The sequence below is a fragment of the Equus caballus genome, chromosome 7 (assembly GCF_041296265.1).
Source record: "Equus caballus isolate H_3958 breed thoroughbred chromosome 7, TB-T2T, whole genome shotgun sequence".
NCBI classification, from domain to species: domain Eukaryota; kingdom Metazoa; phylum Chordata; class Mammalia; order Perissodactyla; family Equidae; genus Equus; species Equus caballus.
Window position 1 is genome coordinate 7096748 of NC_091690.1, and position 22724 is coordinate 7119471.

Below are 22724 nucleotides of genomic sequence, written 5' to 3' on the forward strand. Positions count from 1 at the left end.
AAAAGACAATAAGGCACTGGCTGTATCTTCAAGAAGCCTGCTGTCTGGTGGGAGAGACAGATTATTCAAACAGGTCTTGGATGGGGTATTAAATGTCATAATTGCTGCTCTTAAGAGGGCTCAGAATAGGTATCCTAATCACCTAATCACAGTTAAGGCAGGGGTCTGGGTGTACATGCCCCTATACTAACTCTGGATTCAAATGGGATACGGGAAGGAGTTTCAGGCAAATGGAGTGGGTTGTCCAAGGGCTTGGAGACAAAGACAGTACAGTTTAGGTGGAAAGCTTCTCTGATTCTTCCTTGTAGAAGGAAACAGAGGGCCTTCCTTGGCATGGAGACTCCACTTCCTCATGGAAGCTCAGCAAGCCTGTGTTGGGTTACATGTGCTGGCTTCTCTTCCATTGCTTCCATAAAGAAGGTATGTTTCTCTGCAGCTCAGAAATATATGCAGTAAGGGTGAATACTGACAGAACTCAGAAGATGTGAGAAATATATTTGTGATGAACATAAGGCAAGCTGTCCATCCCTCTTTCCATGTGGGGGAAAGTCTGACACCTGCCAGGCACTAGACAGATGCTGCTATTACTGCTTCTGGAATAAACATAACGGCCACTTAGCATAGGCTCCAAACAACAAGAGGACCCCAGTGGGAAGGAAATGTGAGGCAAACTTCTGGAGCAGGCAGAGAAGCTCTGTTTTCCTCTGTCCTCATGTGGTGTGGTTTGCAGGGCCCTAAAAGACTTCCCTGGGCAATATATATGCTCATCAGTTCTTGAGTTCCCCCCTGGTTAAAGTTTTGAAGTCATCTGTTAAAAAGCACAGATGTTATCAAGGTGAGCTAATTTATTAAGCTGATATCACGTGGTTACCCATAGCGTGAATTCAATGATATTAAGCAGGATCTGAGGAATAGGATGCAGAAGCAAGCAAGACTTAATGGAAAGAAGAAATTCAGAAAAGTATGGAGCATGGGGTAGGGCAGGTAGGGAGTAGTAACAAGAGGCTACTTGTGCCTTTTGGGGGAAGAGTTCTGCTTGAGAGCAGAAGACCAAAGGAGCAGGGGAACAAACACACCCACTTCACAACTTTGCACAGGGCCGGATTTCTGTACTTGAAAGCTAGGAACAATATCTTTTGTTATTCTTTGACCAATGGTGCAACATATGGATTCTATCTCAAGGAAAGTGGGAACAACTCAGAGGTGATAAAAGCCTAGTTTTTGATGGACCATGGGGCAGTGGACTTTAGGGAAGCCTAAAGCTTATTTAATAGTGATGAAATGGATACCTGGCATCATGGTTGCTTTGCTATTTCCTGTTTAGAAGAAGGTGTCTGACGTCATTCTTCATTTCCTTTTACCTGTTCCTCCCTCACTATATTTGTTTCCTATTGCTGCATAACAGATTACCACAAATTTTTTGACTTAAAACAACATATATTTATTATCTCAGAATTTCTGTGGGTCAGGAGTTTGAACATGGCTGAACTGAGTCCTCTTCCCAGGGTCTCCCAAGACTGCAGACAAGGTGTTGACTGGGCTGCGTTCTCATCTTGAGTTCGACTGGGGAAGACTTCACTTCCAGGCTCATTCAGGTTGTTGGCAGAATTCATTTCCTTGTGGCCATATGACCAAAAGCCCCAGCCTTTGACTGGCTATAAACTAGAGGCTGACCTCAGGTTCTAGATCCTCCCTACAGCTCCTACGGATCACCCATCATTTCTTGCCACATGGACTTCTTCCTCATAGCCGCTTACTTCATCAAGCCAGCAAGGAGAGTTTCTTGCTCCAGTCTGATAAAATGGAGTCTTATATAATAGAAAGTAATCCTGGGAGTCATCCCATTACCTTGCCCATAGTCCATAGCCTAGAAGTAAGTCATAGGTAGGAGTGTATCCCACTCATACTCAACAGGAAGGTATTATATAGGGAGTGGACATAAAGAGGAGGGAATTATGGGGGGCACCCTAGGGCCTGTCCAGCACACCCACCTGTAGTATTGTGCCTGAGTGGCTTCCCCTAACATCCTCCTCTAAATTACATTCTTATCCTCCATTCTTAGAGAAAAGTCTTCAGATCAAAAAGATATTGGTATCAATGAGTTTATGATTCTCCTTGAATTGATCATCTTAGAATATGACGACATTGAGATCTTCCAAAGCTCCCATCACCTTGGTGGTTTTCTCCTCAATACCTGGGAGTGAATACTTTGAGCTGGAATCTGCATCTCATCTGAATCCAGGCTTGCTGTTACTCTTCCTCTTCCTTCTATCCCACGGCATTTATATTTATAGCAACTCCTCTTTGAGGAAAACAATTTCACCACAATTTTTGGCTTCTTGTTTTTCTTCCTTGACTGAGTGCATGACGAACTGCACCATCCCGGGGGGCTGTTTTTACCTGCGGTCTTTGAATTATTACATTACTGGCCAGCTTCGCCTACTAGGTCCCCTTGCGCTTTTCATTTCTCCACTAATGCAATTTTCCTTGTGAGTCCTTGGTTTTGTCTTCCTGCATCTCACCTGCCTCTAGGGAAATTATCAGCTGCGAGTGAGATAGCACAGTCTGCACCATGCTCTAACTCTCAGGAATGCCTTCCGCATAGTCAATTCAAAAGGTACCAGGCTAAGAAAAACACCACCAATGGCAACTTAAGCCCCAAACAGCTGCTGATCCAGCCTAATGAATGCAGTGCTCACTGGGGCTATGTAGCATTTCTGCATTTCTCACATACTGAGCAGGAATCTAATCAGTCTTACTCCTGCTTGTTCCCCCTCTCTCGTACATTCGCTTGAACTCTCTCTTTTTTCCACATTACATTCGATTTTAGTTTTTGCGAAATGTTTTAGGTCCCACAGACCTGACTTTTTCTAGTCTCTACCATGAAGCAAGGACTCTAATCCATTACTTGGTGGCTATCTCCCATATGAGACCAGTTCTTTATGCTGCAAAGGGACCGATTGGGAAACTATTTCTCTTTCCCTAAAGGAATTCATCAAGGCTCAAAATAATTCAGCCAGATTCCAGAATTTTCTCTCTCCCAGCATGTTTAGCAGCAGGAAGAGTCAAATGTTCCTTAGTGCCTAATGGCTCACTCCCCATATACACAAACAGGTTTGACGAAATTTGGTTTTTAAAAAAACATTCAGTTGAGATCAGAAAATCCCAAATGTTTTTCAACTTGAAGTTTCCACTTCTCAACCAACTGTTTTTATATCCTGTTGGCTCGGCCTAAGCCACTGACTATTTGAAAGTTGTGTTGGTAGGAGGCTTGTTTATTTTCCAGGCCACTAGGAGACCTTGTGGGATATGATTTTACGGCTCTGTATCAAATTCATCAGTAATTATGTGTGCAGTGCAATACATACAGGCAAGAACAAATCTTGCTTAGGTGTTATGATGTAAGAGATATTGCTCGATGAGTTAGTTCCCAAAGGGTAAGAAACATACAGCCTGCAAGTATTACTTTTATACATACACACACAGATTGTATATATATATAAACTACATATAGGATTTGATATAACATATAGGCTATATTCTATATTAACTATACATATTTATAATATATGTTATTTAAAAATATATATCATATGAGATATGTATATCCGAAGTAATACTTGCATGCTTTTTACAAAGCCACAATCCCATCCACGGCCCTGGCCTCACCTCCAGCAGTCCTGCTCCTCAGAGATAACCAATTTTTAAGAAATATCTGTTTTTTGGCGTTTTCTGGTGGTTATCCTAAATAATATGCTCAAACTGCTGTTTCCTGTAGACTTTAGACCTGTAGCTATTGGCTTCTTCCTATGTCTATGAGAGTTTAGCTACTGTTTTTGCCCATCCCTCTCTTTGGAAAGTTGGAGGACATTCTCTTAACCTTTGGTGTTCTGAAATTTCACTCTGTCGTGTTGAGGGGAGTCTATGTTTGTTCATGACATTGGGCCCTGCATAAGCTCTTTATGGAGAGATTTTCTTATCATCTCTGGGAAATTTTTGTTTCATACTTTTGTTTTTGATACTTTCCTGCTCCGTCATCTCTGCCCTCACTTTCTAGAATTCCTGTGAATGAAATGCTGGCTCTCCTAGGACTGACCTTTCATGTCTCTTGATTTTCACTCCTATTTTCCTCCTAACCACCTTTTGTTCTATTTTCTAGGAGCTTTCCTCAACTTTGCCTTATATCCCACCTATTGAATATTCCATGTCAGCTTCATATTTTAACTTCCAAAAAATCCTTTCTTGATTATGCCTTTTAAATATATATATATGTATATATATCATCCTTTTCTTGTTTTATCCATGCCCAGTGTTCTCGAGTAGTTCTGAGTGTACTAAATTAGTTTTGTTCTTTAAGTTCTCTTCTATTCCCTTTTTCCTCTTGGGAAAAGCTGATATGTCTATTTATCTTGGTGTTTTTCTTTCTTGGTCCAGACTTTCTCAAATGTCTGGTGATTTTTGGTTGTCTCTCCAGATATAAAAATGAGCAATAAGCAGACTTCCTAGCAGCTCTGCATATGCCCGCAAGATGCGTCAGCTGGCAGGCTTTCTCCAAGCTGAATGCTATGGGGCCTACAACGACGGTGGAGAGCCCGTCATTGGGCTCTGATAAGGAATGACCAGAGCTATCCTCTGGGTCGCTAACACCCACACTGGCTACCCTCATTCTTCCCCTAACAGTTTACTCTATTCTGTTAGAGAAAACCCCTCTGATGATTTTGCTTGTGGGAAAGGACCTGGATTTATATTGCATGTGGAGGTGAGGGAGAGATGTGACTGAGACCACCTTCCACATTGTCCATGTTATCTTTCTACTCTCACCTTTCTGAGTCCAGAGCCTCTCTTGATTTCACTGTCTAGGTCAGCTACCTCCTGTGCTGCAGTATCCTGCTCATATTCAAGGTTTCTTTTGTGTCTCCCTTCCCTCAACTTCATTACTTGACATTCTTCCTTTCACTTTCTGTATCCTACAAATTCACTGAAATCACTCATCCTTCTCCTACTCATTTTACTATTGTGAAGTTTTTTTGATTAATTTAATATCCTCTTAATGGGGTCCCAGCAAAAAGAGGCAATAAACACATGCAATCACCCCATGATCCTGAATTGGAAATCAGAATGAAAACCATATCTCCAGTTGCCTCTTTTGGGCACTTAGGTGGGGTTAGCGCAACTGCCAGGTTGGTTTTTTCACTCAGAAAGGTAGGATATCAAGAAAGCTTTAAATGATTGGAGTCCACACTGGAATATGTTACTTAAAAAACTTATTGTGAACATCCATCATCCATGTCCTCTATAAATGATAATCATAGTACCTACCTCATATGGTTGTTATGAGAATATAAGGATAGCATATATATATATGCCATCCCAGCACAATGCCTAGATCATAGAAGGGACTAAATTAAAAATAGTTCTTTCTCCTCTCCCTTGTCACCATCTGAGTATGTATTCTAGCTTAAAATAACTATTTTTTTTTAAATTGAATCATTTGATACTATCGCAGCCCCACTCCTGTCCTGTGGCAGCCAAAGATTTCACATGCACTAGGTGTAGATTCATATACCTGCTAGTGATTTGAATCACTAGCTAGTGATTTGAATGTTGGGGCTGCTGATTCCTTTTTGATTATTATAAATAATAGACTAAAGAAAATTGACCGCCCAGTAGGCTTTGGTTATTATAATTTGCTTATTATTATTTTCTTGCCTTGACAACTTGAACTCCAGTTAGGTAATGGAAGGAAACTCTCTCTCCAAATTTTGTGTAGTTAATGGATTTTGCAATCATTGGTTTCAGAAATTTCTTTTAGTAGACTTCAACTAATTGCTTCATTTGGAAGGAGTCAGTATCCAGTGAGCCCAAGTGTTGAAAGAAGGAGCACTGATCCTGTGGTGCCAGAGGTAACTCCAGCCTGGAGGACACAGCACAGCACACAGAGTCAGCTCATGAATCAAGAATGAACTCCATACTGTAAATAAGTCCAGAAACATTATACCAAGCCAGGGCTGAGTTAACACATGCTCTGGGCATCATTAGCTAGTTAGGTCTTGCAGAAATATGAGAACGATGGCTGGGCGGAGGCCTTTCCTATGATTCATTTATTCCTAAAGCTGTCTTTGGCTGAGGCTCTGCAACATGGGAAAGCAGTGTGTTGGGGTAGGATGAACAAAGTTTAGGAGGTAGAGACCAGTATTCAACCTTGACCTCACCTTAGCTTTTATTTCGTTAGGGTGATTATATCATCCCTCTAAGCCTTAGTGTCCTCATGTGAAAAAGAGAGGTTAATAATATTTACCATGTAGGGTTGCAATCAGGATTGACGTTTAAGGTATAAAGCAGCGTGCTTGGCATATACTAGATTCTCAATACATATGAGTTGCCTTCCCTCTTTACCTGAAACTTTTGCAGCTTTTCCCATAAGGAAACAAGACAGTGATTACCAGACTGGCCAGAGCAGTCTGTGAAAACACTAAGGAGCCCAGACATTGTTTGGCTGGATCCCGGCCTTTAAACACTTGCTCTCTCCATGACTGGGTGACTCACGAAAATGATGGGCCTTGGAAGACAAGGAGCATAAATTTAGAACAACCGGAAGGATTGCGAAGTGGATTAAAGCTATTTACAAAACGGTGGCATTGTGCAATCAATGATCTTTCTTAGTGTTAATTTCTGAATAAATATATTGGACCTGTAGTTTTGTTTAAGGCACTAAACAGAGGGAGAAAAGGATAAGCAACAAAGTTTTTGGCCTGCTCTCACATCCTATGGAATCTCCCAGGATTTTTTTCTTCCAGGTTTACCCAGAGTGTGAATCTGACCCCGTGATACAACCTTTTTGAAGAACTCTGTGCAAACAATGTGATCTTGTTTCTCTCCCTCCTTCCAATTCCCCATGGAATTTTCAGGGATGAGCCGAGCCTTTTCATCCTGAAAGCAAGCAGACATAAGTTAGTATCTCACTGTCTTTCCTCCCTCATCCTTTTCAAAATCTTCATTTAAAGATTTGTGGAGTGAACAAGACAGATCCTGATTTATTTGTTGTGTGCAGAATTGAAAGGAGCCAGAAAGAAAGAGAACCGTTCCCAAACCTCAGGAGCGTTGGAAAATATATTTTAATCAGAGAAATTCATTCAAAGGCACATCTTTCCAGTGTATGTAAGATGAGCTATTTAAAAAAATCCCATTGCCCTTCCAAGAGCCTCCTTGAGATTTATTTACAAGATCATAGTCTGAAAATGCAAATTATGGGCCAGGAAGCTCAGAACATCACATGTGGGCCTCATTTGCGCAAGAGATTTGTAATTCAGATGATAACTTAAGATATGAAGATATGACTTAGGTAACTTAGATATGACTGACTTAATTTTCCCAATGATGTTCCGTGGAAAGTCCAATGCTTTCCTAAGATTTCTGCAAATTCCCAGGGGACTTACATGCTCATAATCACCTTTGAGCCAGTTACACTGAATTTGAGTTCACTCTGTGAATCCTAAGTTGACCTAATTTTGGACCAGATAGGGAACACAGCTTCTTTCCTTGATTTTTACAAAAATCCACTCACATGGGCCTTTTTTGAAGGTTTGTGAAAGAGGAGAAATAAATATAAAGCAACACAAACAACTTAAATTCACTAATTAGCCATCTCTCTCTTTAAAGAAGTCCTTTAGATACCTTCCAACTTGGGCACGTGCCTTTCCTCATGCTGCTGGGCTCTCCCCACACTCCTCTCCCATCTTATTCATTCTTGGCAGACAATTTATCAAGCTCTCTTTCTCTTTTTTTCTGTCATTCACTTTTTTCTCCTTCTCCTTTTGACTGTCTCTTACTTATCTATGCCCATAGGGTACCACACTTTCAACCCCAGTGACTTGCTAAGGTATTTTTTCTATATAAAAGCAGTTCCTTCCCAAAAAAGAATTTTGGAGAAAGCTGCTAAGATAATAATGGTTTTGAAAGCTTTACAAATATGTTCTGGAGGTGTATGAAAGTTCACTGAAAAGCGACTTCAATCTAAATTCATGTGAAGAAAGTTCATTATTTAGAGGACTGATATGTTGAATCTACAGCCAATGTGAAAAATTCTTGTTTTGGCTTTCCAGATGATTTTAACAAAAGAATTCTGAGTTGTTCTTTCTACTTGGCACTGGATGGACGGAAAGGGCTCTGTGATATTTCTTTCCATAGTGAGAAGGGTTATGGTCAAGCTCTTTTTTAGCTTCTAAAGGAAGATGCATACCACATGCTTTTAAGCTGTATTCTGTTGTCAACTGGTGGTGTCTAGGCCTTGTTCCTACATGGAATGCACCCATAAGCACCCACACCCATCAAATATCCAGAAGAATCCCTCTGTTATGCCTGGGGGGGAAAGGCAGAATCTTATATTTGCATAATTTAGGAACATGGAGGAAGAGCCCTTTTCTTCCCAAAAATAACTTCTCCAATTTCCTTCTGACTCCTGAAATGCCTTTAACAGAAGATTAAAGTCGTCTATTCTACAATTTGATATAGGGCTTAAAATGCAGTCCAAGAAGGGGAGTACGAACAGTGTATATTTATACCAAGATGTGAATTAATATCAGATCTTTTCTTCTGAGAGCTATTTTATTTTGGATAGGCAAAAGAAACCTCAAAGGCCTTAAAGTAAGGGGAGTTGAAAAAAGGAACAGGATGGAAATGCTGTGATTTAGACAAAGTCTATTTCCAGAAGGGAAAAGATTGGAAGAGAAAGGGAACTAATGTTTATTGAGCACCTGCCTTATGCCAGGCAATGTTCCGTGGGTTCATCTATGTGATATAAATATCTTACATAATTCCAAAACACCCTGAAGCATAAGGAAGATCACCTTTTGTACTGAGCCACATCTGCCTAACTCTTAGTCATCCTCACCCATACTCCAACTGTAATGCATAATTCAACAGGCATCTATGGGTCCTCTCCCTTCACGCCCCCTACACATAAGCACAACTATGCGCAAAGCATCTCGTGTAGACCAGTAAGAAGTGAAAAGCAGGACTCTCCAACACGTCTTCCCCTCAGTATCCACTTGTCTCTACGTAGATGCCTGCAAAAAGAGCCACTCTTTTGTACACCTGAGGGAAGAGAAGGGAAGCAGAGAATTAAGAAGATAGGATAATGCCCATATTCTTCCTCTGTATAAAGTAAGGCTTTGTGTGTGTGTGTTTGTGTGTTTAAAGTATGAAGAAGCCTTGGCATGGGTAGACAATACAGGTTACCTTAAAAGCATGTAGTGTGACTCCACCATTAGACCCTAATAATCACTTGACCATAAATCTCCTTACTAGGGAAAGAAACTTCACAGAGCCTCTTCCTTCTATTCTTATGCTATGTAGTGAAAAAGAACAACTCACAGTTCGGTTACTTAAAAAGTCTAGAAAAAATAAACTAAGGAGTAATTAGTCACAATGCCAGTAGATTCAACATAGCAGCCTTCTCAAAAAGGAGCTTTCCCTGGTTCACTTTGGGTGGTCACGAGCCTCATGTGGAGAAGGGCCAGAAGGAGAAACCGACCTAACCATTCAAGAGAAATTTCATCATGCAGCTCAGTTCAAATACAGCTGTTTTGGGGCCTGGGTGACAAATTGTGACACACAATTCTATTCCATCCCAAGGTCACTACCCTCAGTCCCAGGTACAATCAACTCCAGGAAAGCCGCAGCCCCTTGAGGATTGGGATTTTGGAGAGCGTCTGGAGGGAGCAGTCCAGGCGTGGATGTTGCCGTTCTCGGGGCGGGCAGTGGCTGCGGAAAGCCTTCTCCCTGTTGCTTTGCAGGCAGCCGATGGGGACAAAAGGGAACTGGAACAGGAGAGGGAACCGAGCTGATGCCACGTGGTGACCACTGCTAACAGGCTTGTCTAGGGAAAACTGGAAAAAGCTCCTTCAAGGAACCTCAGTTACTGTTAAGGAAAGGGAGGAGGGACTCTGTAGAGGCTGCCTGGGGTTCTGCTAAGATGGAGCTCTCAGGCTTGTAGACATTTGGACTATGAAGGCTTCCTTACCTTGGCGAGGTAAGGGGTGGTTCCTCCAGTGGAGGAAATATTCATCAAACATCCAACAGCAGTACATAACTTGTTTTCCCCAAGTCACACCAGTCACGGGAGAAATCAAGGTCCCTATCAGTTCCAAGATAATCATGAAAGAAGTTGGGTCCAGTCCCACAGTGTTTGTTACCCGTCCTCTGACTCCAAAAGCTCCCTCAACCTCAGTGTCTGGTGTTAGACTTTTTTTCATGGTGATAAGGACCATTATGAGGGAGGAGTGACCCCCCAGACCCAGAGGGCTCAGTGTTTCCTGGTGTTGCCACATGGCAAGCCTCCATGCCCTATTGTCTTGCAGTGTCTCTGACACAGCTCTTCCTAATTTTACTAACATCTGACATCCCCTCTTCCCTCATGGAACTGGGAAAGGAGCTGTGGGGACTGGGCCCCAAGACAAATCCTTATAGGAAAGCTAATCCTGTTCTTGGAATCAGCCCTTTTCTCTACCTCTAGGACTTTAGATTTAGTGTCTCAGCCTGACTTCTCTTGGGTTAGGTTCTCTCATAGTCTCTAATGCAAGGAGATGGTTGGCAGTGCCATCCATCTCACCCACCATCTATGCTCTGACATATCTTAGTCTCACCAGACACAATTTAGGTCAAGGTTAAGGAGATGAGTTAGATTAGATACAACCTCACTCGTATCACAAGATGTGTCTGCCCGTTCTCAAGCCCCTAAGCCATGTTGCTTTCTCTCAGGTGACCTGAGGCCCCTCATTCAATATATCTGTCTTGACTTAGAATTCTTGAGGTGGGCCTGCAATTGTGCTTCTCTGCATCTGCTCTTTAAAACAGGACATAATTTAAAAAACAGTGATGTAACCGGTATAAACAACGGCCTGGGGGAGAAGCAAGGTAAGAACAATTTATTCCAACTTAGAGAATTAGAGAAGATTTCAGGAAAGAGGTTAAATTTGGATCAAGACCTTTTAAAAGTGGGCAGATATTCAGCAGATGAATAAAACAGTAAAGGCATTCATTCCTTCACTCACTCCACAAGCATTTATTGAGACTCCATTATGTGTCTGGCTCTGCTCTAGGCCTCAGGAACACGCACGAATGGGACATCATTCCTGCCTTCAAAGAACATGCAATATCTTCCTTTCAGGCTGAAGAGACAACATGAGCAAAGGCACAGAATCCCAGAAGGTATGTGGCAAGTTCAGCAGAGTGTGGCTGAGACATAAGGTCTATTGTGTAAGGAGACAGGTAGGAAAAAGACAATAAAAGTTTTGAGCTGAAAAAGGGCATGATTACTTTGTATTTTAGCTGAAAGCATTCCAATGGCTCCCTGTTACCTAAAACTCTCAAGGGCTGCTCATTACTCATGAGATAAAGACCAAAGTTCTTAGCAAGGATTCTAAGGCCTTGCAATGTCTGGCCCCTACCTACCTGTTCAGCCTCATTTTAAACCATTTTCCTTGTCCTTGCTGCATATGGGCCTCACTGATCTTCTGCGACCACACCACGCACTGCCCACCACAGGGCCTTTGTACAGATAGTTTCCTCTTCCAGTACACCTTTCCCCTTTGCGTAATTAATTTCACCTCCTTTAGATCTCAGCTGAGCCATTACTTCTTTGAGAAAGCTTTTCCTGATCCCCACTCCCCCCCAACCCCTACTAGATCTAATCCTCTAGTATATACTCATGTGTATTTATGACTCCTTGATTTCTCTGTCTCCTTCACTAGGCTATAATCAAGGGCAAGGACTCTGTTCATCATTTCCTCTCCAGTGCCTACTACAGTATCTGGCACATTGTAGACGTTCAACAAACATTTATTAAAAGTGAAGAAAATTATTTTTTTCTGTAACAATGTGGAGAGAGACTTTGAGTGGGAGGCTGGGTTACAGGCAGGACAAGTGTGGAAGAAGCTTGCATCCAGTGCACCAGCACACATTATAGTCAAATGGGAGATTGTAAATGAATAATAATCTCTCCTTGTGGCAGCCAGGGCTCATCAAAGTGATGAGTCTTCCTCTGGCGGCTGATTAGGCTGAACTCAGGGGCTGAGTAATCCCTCTCTCCAGGAATCGTCTCAGTCTAGCTCCTGAGTATGAAAAAGCCCTGATATTTTCCATTGGTTAATTAAGTGTGGTGGCTCGTCACAGATCAGAAAGGTGAAGGCATCGTATTGAGAATGTGCAAAGAGTGGAAATATGGTGAATTTTAGCTGTTTATGAATAAAGGGGTTAACATTAAAATCACAGACAAGAGACAGCACAAGGAAAATTGCTTTATCACAACTGTCTCTGAAATTGTGAAGGGTTAGGATAAGTGGGCTGATGAATCAGTGCTTCTATCTTTCTGCTGATGACTTCATGAGAGTAAATGGGCTCCATCCACAGGGAGAGAAATTTGAGCAAATTGTTTCTTAACAAATTTCCAGAGGGAGTTTATAAGATCTTTATCTTTGGAGAAAGAATATGGTGGAAACAATAGCATTCACTGCTCTGCTGATGAACACTGTCCTACCTCAAGATGGTGTGAGTGGTGGTGGTGGGGAGCACGCAGTTCTCCTAACCATCCTTTCCACCACTAGGATTATGTTGTGTGGGTGTTGGGGTGGGGGTGCACGCAGTTCCCTAACCATGCCTTCCTCCAGTAGGAGTACATTGCACACGGGGTTCTGAAGCTATGGAATGAACACTTGTTTGACATTTCTTGTTTTAATCTGGTAAGGCTTTGCAAACCCCATGAATCATCAAATATGCCATGCTTGAAAGATTTTGACAAGCTTTATGAGTCCACGTAGTGCTATTTATTTTTGTTCTCTCTCATTCCTTCTCTATAAGGAGGAGCACTTTCAAGGGCATCCTTCACAGAATTGGCCAGGAGCCACAGTGGCAAATCGAACTCCATCATCCTGGGGCAAGGAGTAACATGTTTCGCTCATGCCAGCTCCCTAGTGTGGTGTTAAAATGACTGATAGAGTCAGCTATTTGCACAACCAGTACTCAGAGCAGATTCCAGGAACTGGGTGTGAGCAAGTGAGATGCTATTTTTTCGCGTAAACAAGCCATGCTGGAATGTCCAGATCCATGTTTGTTGAGGACCTATCTGGTAGAACTGAAGATTCACCCTCAGGTTCTATCCCAAATATTTCTGACATGGCACAGTGCCTAAATTACCTTCCATGATCATCCCTCCTTTGGAACGTGGCATCGAAAGAGCTATAAGTAAACAAAATTGCTATATGGAAGTAGTAGCAAAATAGTACTATTTTTATCACCTAACTAATTAGTTTAGTTGGCCTAATTATCTAAATCTGTGTTGTCTAAAATGGTGGGCACTAACCACAAGTGGCTACTGAGCACTTGAAACGTGCCTAGTGCCTAATCATCACGTCTACTTAATTTCAATTTCATGAGATTTTAATTAGTATTAACCCCAAAACAAAGTGGGGATCTATGGTCAGTGAGTTTGAGAAATCTGATTTAAAGAAACAGGGGGCTGGCCAGGCTGCATAGTGGTTAAGTTCGCAAGCTCTGCCTCGGTGATCTGGGGTCCGCAGGTTCATACCCCGGGCACAGACCTAGCACCAATTGTCAAGGCACACCGTACCAGCATCCCGCACAAAATAGAGGAAGATTGGCACAGATGTTAGCTCAGGGCCAGTCTTCCTCACACACACACACACACACACACACAATTAATTAATTAATTAATCAAAGTTGCCTTCTACTACACAATTTCTAAGAATCTTCAACATGCCAATGTTCATTATGTCTTTCCCAGAAGAGGATGCTGTAGGCCACTTTAACAATATCCTGCCGTGGGAGACAGTTTGTTTGTTTCCACAGGGTATCTTGAGGAATACTATCTGGGAAATGACTCTCTACATGAACAGGACCCAGAAGGAATATGCCAGGCAGAGATCTATGCCTTTATTGAGAGAAGATGTGTCCTCAAAAGCAGAGCTCTGGGCCTCAAACTACAGGGAGTTAAGACAGCTTCTTTGCTATGTATTTATTCACAGAGTTTTTGTGAACTTGGACACCCCATGGACTTTACCTATCACCTTTGCCCTATACTGACACCATTTCTCCTTTGGAAAAGAAGGAGGTTTGACGAGATGAGCTATATGATCTTCTCCAGAAGAGAAAATTTCAAGATTCTATAGCCCATTCCTTCTGACTCTAATCCCTGAAATTTCCTACTTATTTAATGCTTTCAAACTATAGTTGGATAGGGCCTGATTAAGTCAGAAAATAATATGAGATAATATCCAGTTGATGGTAGCATTCTACTTCACTGGGTGCCTCCTAGCTGAAAGGAAGGAAGGCAGACCATGAAGAGAAGTATACGATCTTGAGGGATATACATGGTACAAACCAAGAAGGTGAATACAGAAGCCTGAAGAAAAGGTAAAGCTGTTTAAGTAAGTAAAGTTGTCTGTAAGGGCTTTAGATAATAGGAGTTTACCTTGATAATAATTTCAAGCCTCTGAAGACAGGGAAGTGACATAATCACTGACAGACCAGGAGCAGAGAGTGGCTGGTGAGGTAGCTGTGTGTAATTGAAAGTGACATGACTAGAATCAGAAATATCAACTGGAAATCGTAGCAATTATCCAAGAAAGAGATGTTGGCCAAGGATTATGCCCAGGTTTTTTACTTGGACAACCAGGTAGATGAAGGTATTCGTTCTAGGAAATAGGAAAGATGGAAGGATGGGCAGGTTTGGGAGGCAAGATAATGATGCCTTCAGGTTGGGACATGTGGACTTGGACATGGCTGTGACACTGTCCCAGCACTGATGTATAGTAGGAAATTAGGAATATAGATCTGGATCTTAACAGAGAGGACTTGACTGGAGATAGTAAGGTATAGTATGAGAGTATAGTATCAACAGCATAGGAGGAATGACTAACTTAAGAGGCAATATAAGGTAATGGTTCAGAGAGGTACCTCAGGAGGTCCAACACTTCCCTGCTGTGCAACTTTGGGCAAGCTACTTACCTCTCTACACCTCAGCTTTAGCACCTGTAAAATAGGGATAACCATAGTTTCTACCAACTGGAGTTGTTGTGAGGATTAAATGAGTTAATACATGTAAAAGAATGCATGACCTACTTAATAAATATTACTGTTACTATTTTCTCCTTTTCAAAGATAAGGAAACTAAAGCTGAGAGTGGATACGTGACTGGCCGAATATGACACAGCTAAAGTGACAGTGTCAAGCTTCAAAGCCAGTTCTTCCTAAGACACATTCAATGTTCTTTCCATTATATCACTGCAGCCGAAAATTTTAAACATTCAACGCATTAGCTCCCCATTTGTGAAAGGGGAAAAATAATAATAATACATACATACTTTATAGGATTATTATAATATTTGTATTTAGAACAGTACCTGAGATGAAGTGTTATAAAATGTTTGCTATTAGTGATAGTAATAATAAAGATAATAATAAAAATAATAAAATTTTGCCCGTATCTTATTGCCTGGAAGAATAAAAGTGCCTCCTTTTACAACTAACTCAGGCAAGATTTATTGAGGATAGAATGGGGTAGGTGGAGTGAGTCGAGTCGCTAGTGGTGTGTCAGATGCTTCCTTTGCATAAGAAGAGAAGAATGGTAGGGCTTTGTGGACAAGCTGAGTGGAGCTGGCAAGGCTGATAGCTTTTATTCTTTGGACTGAACAAATGGGCTTGGGAGGGGGTGGGTAGAATAGAAAAATTTCAGATCTTTCAAATCTGCAGATCTCCAGTGACAGTGACCACATCTGGTGTCAACCGAAACCTACCCTCAAAAGAAAGAAATACATCTACAAAATGAAGCTTTGGAAGATAGGCAAATAGGAGAAAAAGAGGCCAGGGCAGAACGGAAAAAGCACAGGTCAAAACAGATTTATCTTGACTCCTGGTTTCCTACTCTCTGATCCGTTATGTAGCTTCAGGATTTCTTTGTGATTGTTTGCGTAGTCGAGAATCTTTTTGATTGTTTTTTTATTTCCAAATCCCACACAGTGGGATACAAGTTTTATGCTTCTATTCCCGTTTCATCAGGAAAGAACAGAGTGAAAACTTTTCAATCTTCTCTCCTGCTTCCCCTCCCCACGTTGCTGAGATGATTTAATGCCTCGTAACAGAAGTAATTTTGTGATAATGACACAAAGGCAGCAATTAAAAAATATTGCTTGTTTTAGGGTCTATAAATTGGCTGTTGGTAATTGACAACAGAATGTGTTTTCTAATCCACTGAAACGATATCTTATTGTAAGCTGGCATGGTAATTACTGTATTTGTACAGTACCAGAGGAGTTCCAGCCTGAGTTTGACAGGGAGTTGATTAAATCACCCAGGTGTAATTGAAGGTTTTGATTGCATTGCCTCTGAGCTGATCAGCGTTGGTAATAGCCCAGCTTTCTGCTGTCATGTGTTTTTCGAGCTCGTGGTGTATCAGCCCTTTCAATCTCCCCGCCAGCCCTCAGCCTCTGTTGTGCCGATGTCAAGGGGAGCCAAGAGAGCTCCTCAGAGCAGAAAAAATGAGAACAGACAGCAGATCCCTCGTGCTGGACCTGAATGACATCATTTGAAACAAAAAGAAACCTGTTCTAACAGCCTGCTTTGTTTCTTTAGATGGAGAGGGCAGGACTCTGACACTCAAAGATGTGGCTTGCACATGGCCTGTCAGTGCAGCATAAGGACAAATGTCCATGTTATGCAAGAAAAGGGCTTCTGCTCATTATTTGCTCATTTGGTGATTTCAAATTTTTGAAAAGTATCACTTTTAACTCACAGTTTAACTCGTCCCTCTTAAATGTGGCATTGCAGTTGGTTATCAAGGAAAGTTTTGTGATTCTGTGTTGTGGAGAAGCTTTGAATTTGTTGGTATTGTTCCATTTATTTATATGGTATTTTCTGAGTGATTGTTTTGCATAAAGCACATTGCAAAAGAGAAGGGAAGATACATAAATAAATTTCAACAAAAAGTTGAGTATAATAAAGGCCTTACAAATAATATAAACTAATTGGGGTAGGTACAGAAAATATGTAGCATTCCACAAACACGTATTGACCACTAGCTAAGACTATCTCTGGGTGATAGGAAGAGGAGCACGAACAAGATTTCTTCCCTCTAGGAATTTACAGTCTAATCAAGAAAACAACAATGACAACAATAAAATTATAACGGCTAATAATTTTTTGCTTTATGTGCATTATCTCCAAATTTTCCTAGGAACTTCTGTGGAAGGTGCCATCTTTATTCCCGTTTCACAGATGAATAAAATGGGCATAGAGAAGTTAAATAACATACCCAAGGCAGACTTGGAAGCTGATGGATTCATAATTTGAATGCAGGTCTTGTATAATAGTCGGGTAGAATAATTGTTATCACCATTTACAAATAAAACTGAGGTAAAGAGATTAATCAAACTGCCTATGTTCAGCTGTTAAAAAGTGGTAAAGCATAACCATAATCCAAAGCAGAAATAAACGCTTTAGCATATCCAAGGAAAGTGCTATGTGAGCACCACGGAAGAGGAAAGTAATTCAGATTGAGGTTAATCAAGAAATCCTTCGTAATGCTTTTGAGTTGAGACCTAAGAGTTACAAACTGAGAGGTGGAAATGTTGGAAGGGGAGGTCAAGTCCAAATCAACCAGTTTTCTTTTGCTACTTATCATCAGATCCAACAGAGAATTGGACAAAAAGGAGAGAATTTAAAAAAGCAAAATTGCTGGCACCATTGGGAATTTTGGAGCGTCTCTGGAATTCCTTTATCCAGCCCTTCCCATTAGTGTGGAGAACTGATCACTGATTATAAAATCCAAATTTCTTTCTTCCAATAATTAAGTCTGGTAAATAGTTTTTGAGCTAGCTTCAGTCCTGTCTATTTTCTAGAATGGATGAACCTCGCAAGAAACAGACTCTTTTCAGAATTCTGTTGCTTTTTGGCAAAAGTTTAGGAAAGGTCCTCCTTCCTAGGATGGCAATGTGTGGGCAGATCTGACTCTAATCAGTTTCTAGAAGCCAACATTGCATATTTAGTTGTCTGGATTTATTTTCTCATTGGTTAAATCAGTGAGGCTATTTTACATTATTTCCTCTGGACAATAGCTAGCTCCATCTCTAGGGATTAAGGAAGGTTTTGAAATCCAGTAGAAGGGGAATATAGCCATGGAGTGTTGAGCACATTGAGTAAAGAATGACCCCCAGCTGAACTTTGTCTCCTATGCGAACTATGTGGTGAGGGTCAGTTCAAGAATACATATTTGGAACTCTGCCATTTTCTGTGCTAATGTGGCCCAAGTCATTCTTAATTCCTTTGCAGAAGGGCAGGGTGGGGATGGAACGAGGGTGAGGCAAGTATGGCACTAGCTTTGGGCATAAAATTTAAGGGGGAGTACCTCAAATTCAAAATCCAGATGAATGCCCCCCAAAATCCTTGATGAAAATAAATAAAGACAGGATCAGTATTACAGATTTTTCCTTTTGCTTTAAGGCTCCAATATGGCTTGGCAGGGCATTGCAGAGGGGTGAACCCCATGGTGGTACCCTGATATGGAGCTGCTAAAGAGAGGCAACAGAGCCTTCAACACCAATTGGGATCCTAAGGATAAAGTATGGCATTCTGGAGAACTGATGGACTAAGATTTGATCAATAACAAGGATCTTGTTCTGGCACCCATGTCATTTGAAGGATTCCAGGGTATCTCAGGCCTAGGACCCACTTCCACCTCAACACTGTTAGGTGTTCCTACTATTGTTTGCAGTTATGTCAGAGCCTTGCAAGTACAGTCGGAATGTGCATATGTAATCATAGTACATGTAGACTAACAGACATAAGAATTAACTTAGTGACTATGTTATTCTCATGGCTGAATAAATAAATGGATGAATAAGCGAATAGATGGGAAAAATAGGGTGGAGGTATAGGACATTCCAGGAAATTATTTATGGCATGGCTGTCAGTTCATGCTTGTTTGCATGCCTGCAATGAGTGAGAGCACACTTAGTTCTCTACTGATCTTAAGATAGTGAAGATGCTGTTACAGGATACCAATGATCACGTATTTATTCACCAGCTACTATGCCTAGCTCTATAATGGACATTTAAATTTGTCTTGCCATTTTTAAAAGAAAGATTTCTCATCTGTTAAAATGGTGACAATTACACCTACTTCCAAGGTTGTGGTGAGTGTTAGAAATAAGTAGTGGCAATTTTTATTATTATTGAGTTAACTTGAAATGCAAGTTTAGAAAAAATACAAACTATGGCCTCTACATAGTATCTTCAACTTAAATTAAATGGGAGCTGATCCTATATTTCTGCACAAGATAAACTTGAAGTAAATAATTTCATAATATCCACAGGGTTTGGCCCATTGTTAGTACTCAGTAAATGTTGAGTATGAAAGAAAATTCAAGATAAAGACTTTGTGTTAATTCAATATCTTTTGAAGGAATCACACATGCTTTTTTTTATTTTTTGAGGTGCCAAAGTAGAAAATACATTGTATATAATAATTATGTGCATTAACTTATTGAGTGACAAGTTTTGCCAATCTGGGGCCAATTGGAAAGAAGGTTATTTTTATGTACAGCCTCTCCGTGTATAACCACGTGTATAACCTCCGTGTATAACCAAATAGAGTTATAGAAAGCTCTACGTACTCTCACAACATTCAACCATGATTCGATCAAATGTCAAATCAATCCCACTTAAGCTGGACTGGAAGGTGTCATTGAGTTGGGGGATTCACTTAAAAGAGGAAAAAAAAGCTTCTATTTCATGACATGCCTTACCCTGTGACATTGCTGCTTATCTTCTAGGAAACAGACTTGGGTGGGTAAAGTGATTTTTCCAAAGGCTACATAGCAAGTAAGCAGCACTTAAATTTGAAATTGGATCTTCCAATTCCGAAGCCCATGAGCATGCCACGATGTCATCACATGAATAGTCTCTCTTCACTTCCCAATAGTTTCTCAACTTTCCCACCTCACCCTACTAATTCTGTCTGCTTCTATCTTGATCCACGGCAAGTATTTCTCTAAAGTCATTACTTACCTTCTAATTTTCAAACCCAATTACCTTGATACAATCCTTATTTTCCTTGTCTTGTTTTTAGCATTCTACCACGTACTACCATCCTCCTTGAAACTGTTTTTCCTTGACCTCAATTTTGAACAAAATGACTCATACAGTTTTTCAAATCAGAATGTGCCCCCTTCGCTGTCTTTCTCTCTCAAAGACACACACCCCCCACTGAATTTTGACCACCAATATCTATCAAACATGTCTTCTAAGTACCCTCTTAATCCCCTCTTCTTGATCCTGTCTCTGCCTTTATTTTTCTTCTGTTGACTGGAATCTATTGCAGTAACCCTCTCTGTGACCAGTTTGCTTCTAAACCATCTGTATTTCCTCCCTGCACCTAACTGTTCCATTCTTCACTAGATCTCAAAACATGACTCCATGAGAGATGCAAGCCACAAGAGAAAGGTGTGCTCTTATATGGTGGTATTTCCAACATATCTTCAATGGCTCCAGAGCTCTTAGAAGAATCTATAAGTACAGAGGTTTCTCTTTATTTGCTGGACCCTTTCCCTCCTATCTCCCCTCCTCCAAGACCTTTACATTCTGAGCATGTAGAGCTACATGGAGGATGTGAAAGTGAGCTGCAAGCTACAGATGCAGCATAGGGTGGTAGAAATAGCACTGGGCTTGAGTCCTATCTCAACCACTTCCTAACCATGTGACCTTGAGCCAGTCCCTGAATTTCTCTGAACCTCAGTTTTAAAGTAGAGTGATAATTAATAATACCTACCTATGAGGTTGTTATGAGGTTTTGAATAAATAGTAAATGTAATAAATATAAAATGACTTTGTCAGCCCTATACATATTACACCCATATTGGGTATATTATTATTAGGTCATAAGTGGAAAGAAATTTGGGGACTATAGCTCTAGAGAAAGTGAAGAGAAGAAAACAGTGGCAGTGAAATAGGGAGATGGATAAAGATATAGATTGGGGTGCACCAGAAATTGCTTAATCCAGATGTTTGCACTCAAATTGAGAGAAATTATAGCCTAGAGTTAACAAGCATGAGCTCTGTCTTAGTTCAGAGTTCTAATTCTCCACTTATGGGTTGGTCCATTAGACAAGTTAACAACTCTAAAGTAATAAATAATAATAATATTCCCTAACCTTTATTAATATGTGTGCTAGGCTCTGTTCTAAATGCTTACATGATTGTTTCTGAGTTTCAGTTTCTTCGAGTATGTTTCTTCATGTATAAAATGGCAGCAGTAACTACTGTACTTTCCTCATAGGATTACTGTGAAAATTAAATGAATTAACATGGTGCTGGCCATGTAGATACAACTCAAAACATAGCAGCCATTATGGTTATTCCTTGCTAGGGAAATACTGAGGATAAAAACAAGTGAGTGAGTAGATACACTTCTCTTGATTCTTCCTGCTAAGTATAGTTACAAACCCTGGACATTATACATAAAACAAACACAAGAAGACTCAAAGGTGGAATGAAGAAGGCAGATGGGCCGGACACCTTGGATTGGAGGTATAACATGACAGTGAGTTTTTTGGGTTTTGTTTTTGCCTCTTATATCCCAAACATGAAACTGATGAAGCCAAAAACCTGGAAATGCCAATGGGAACAGACAACAAAAGCCCCAAGAAAAGCCTGCTGTCTCTAGCTAAAGGATCAGGAACAGGGCACCCTAATAAGACAGAAAACCTTTAGAAAAAAAATGATCCTCCCCCAGTCAAACACCCTGGAAAAAACCTGCAGCTTCACCCTTCTCAGCAAAAGCTAAGCAGAGAACCTAGACTTCTACCTGTACTTGGCTACGAGTCACTCCTACCCTACCTCCCACCCTGTGGCGTCAGAGAAGAGTGGGGAGCCAAGAATTTTATATCCTTCCAGTGATAATGAGCCGCTGCTCCATGATGTCAGTGGTGGCCACATGGGGACCCCACTCAGTGGCAACGAGGCCCTCCTACCTATCCCTGCACGTGTCGTGTAAGAGAAGGCCCTTGGACTTTCACTTCCTCTTGAAGCAATGATGCAGCACCCGCACCCCCAATCCCCTGCTGGAACAGTGTCAAAAGAGGCCCATTAAAGGAAAAGATTTAAGTAGGTACAGAATTTCATGACAAAATATTCAAAATGTCCAGATTTCAATAAAAAAGTCATTTATCACACAGAAGCCCTGGAAAATCTGAACTTGAATAAGTAAAAATAATCAACATAGACAAACACCAAGATAACAAAGATATTGGAATTATCTGAATATAATTTTAAAGCAGACATCATAAAAATGCTCCACTGAGCAATTTTGAACATTTTTGAAACAAATGAAGAAATAGCAAAGGAAGAGAAGATATACAGAAGACCAAATGGAAATTTTAGAGCTGCAAAATACAATAACCAAAATAAAAACACAATGGATGGGCTCAACAGAAGAATGGAGAGGACAAAGAAAAGAACCAATAAACTTGAAGATAAGACAATAGATATTATCCATTCTGAACAGCAGAAAGACAGTAAGCTGAGGAAAAAATGAACAAAACCTTAGGGACCTGAGGTACTATAACAAAAGATCTAACATTTGTATCATCAGACACAAGGAAGGCAGGAAAGGTAGGGATGAGAAAGTATTCAAAGAAATAATGGTGAACTATGATGGT

At 40.8% G+C, this 22724-nt stretch overlaps 1 long non-coding RNA gene across 2 annotated transcripts in view; it reads left to right on the top strand.

The window, feature by feature from the left end:
- The window catches only part of LOC106783371 (uncharacterized), a 79853-nt gene that overhangs the window by 22020 nt on the left and 35109 nt on the right, over window positions 1-22724 (top strand). For both annotated transcript variants that reach the window (XR_001381137.3, XR_001381138.3), the window contains exon 3: window positions 11100-11208. This is a non-coding gene — a long non-coding RNA (uncharacterized lncRNA). The remainder of the gene's footprint in view (window positions 1-11099; window positions 11209-22724) is intronic.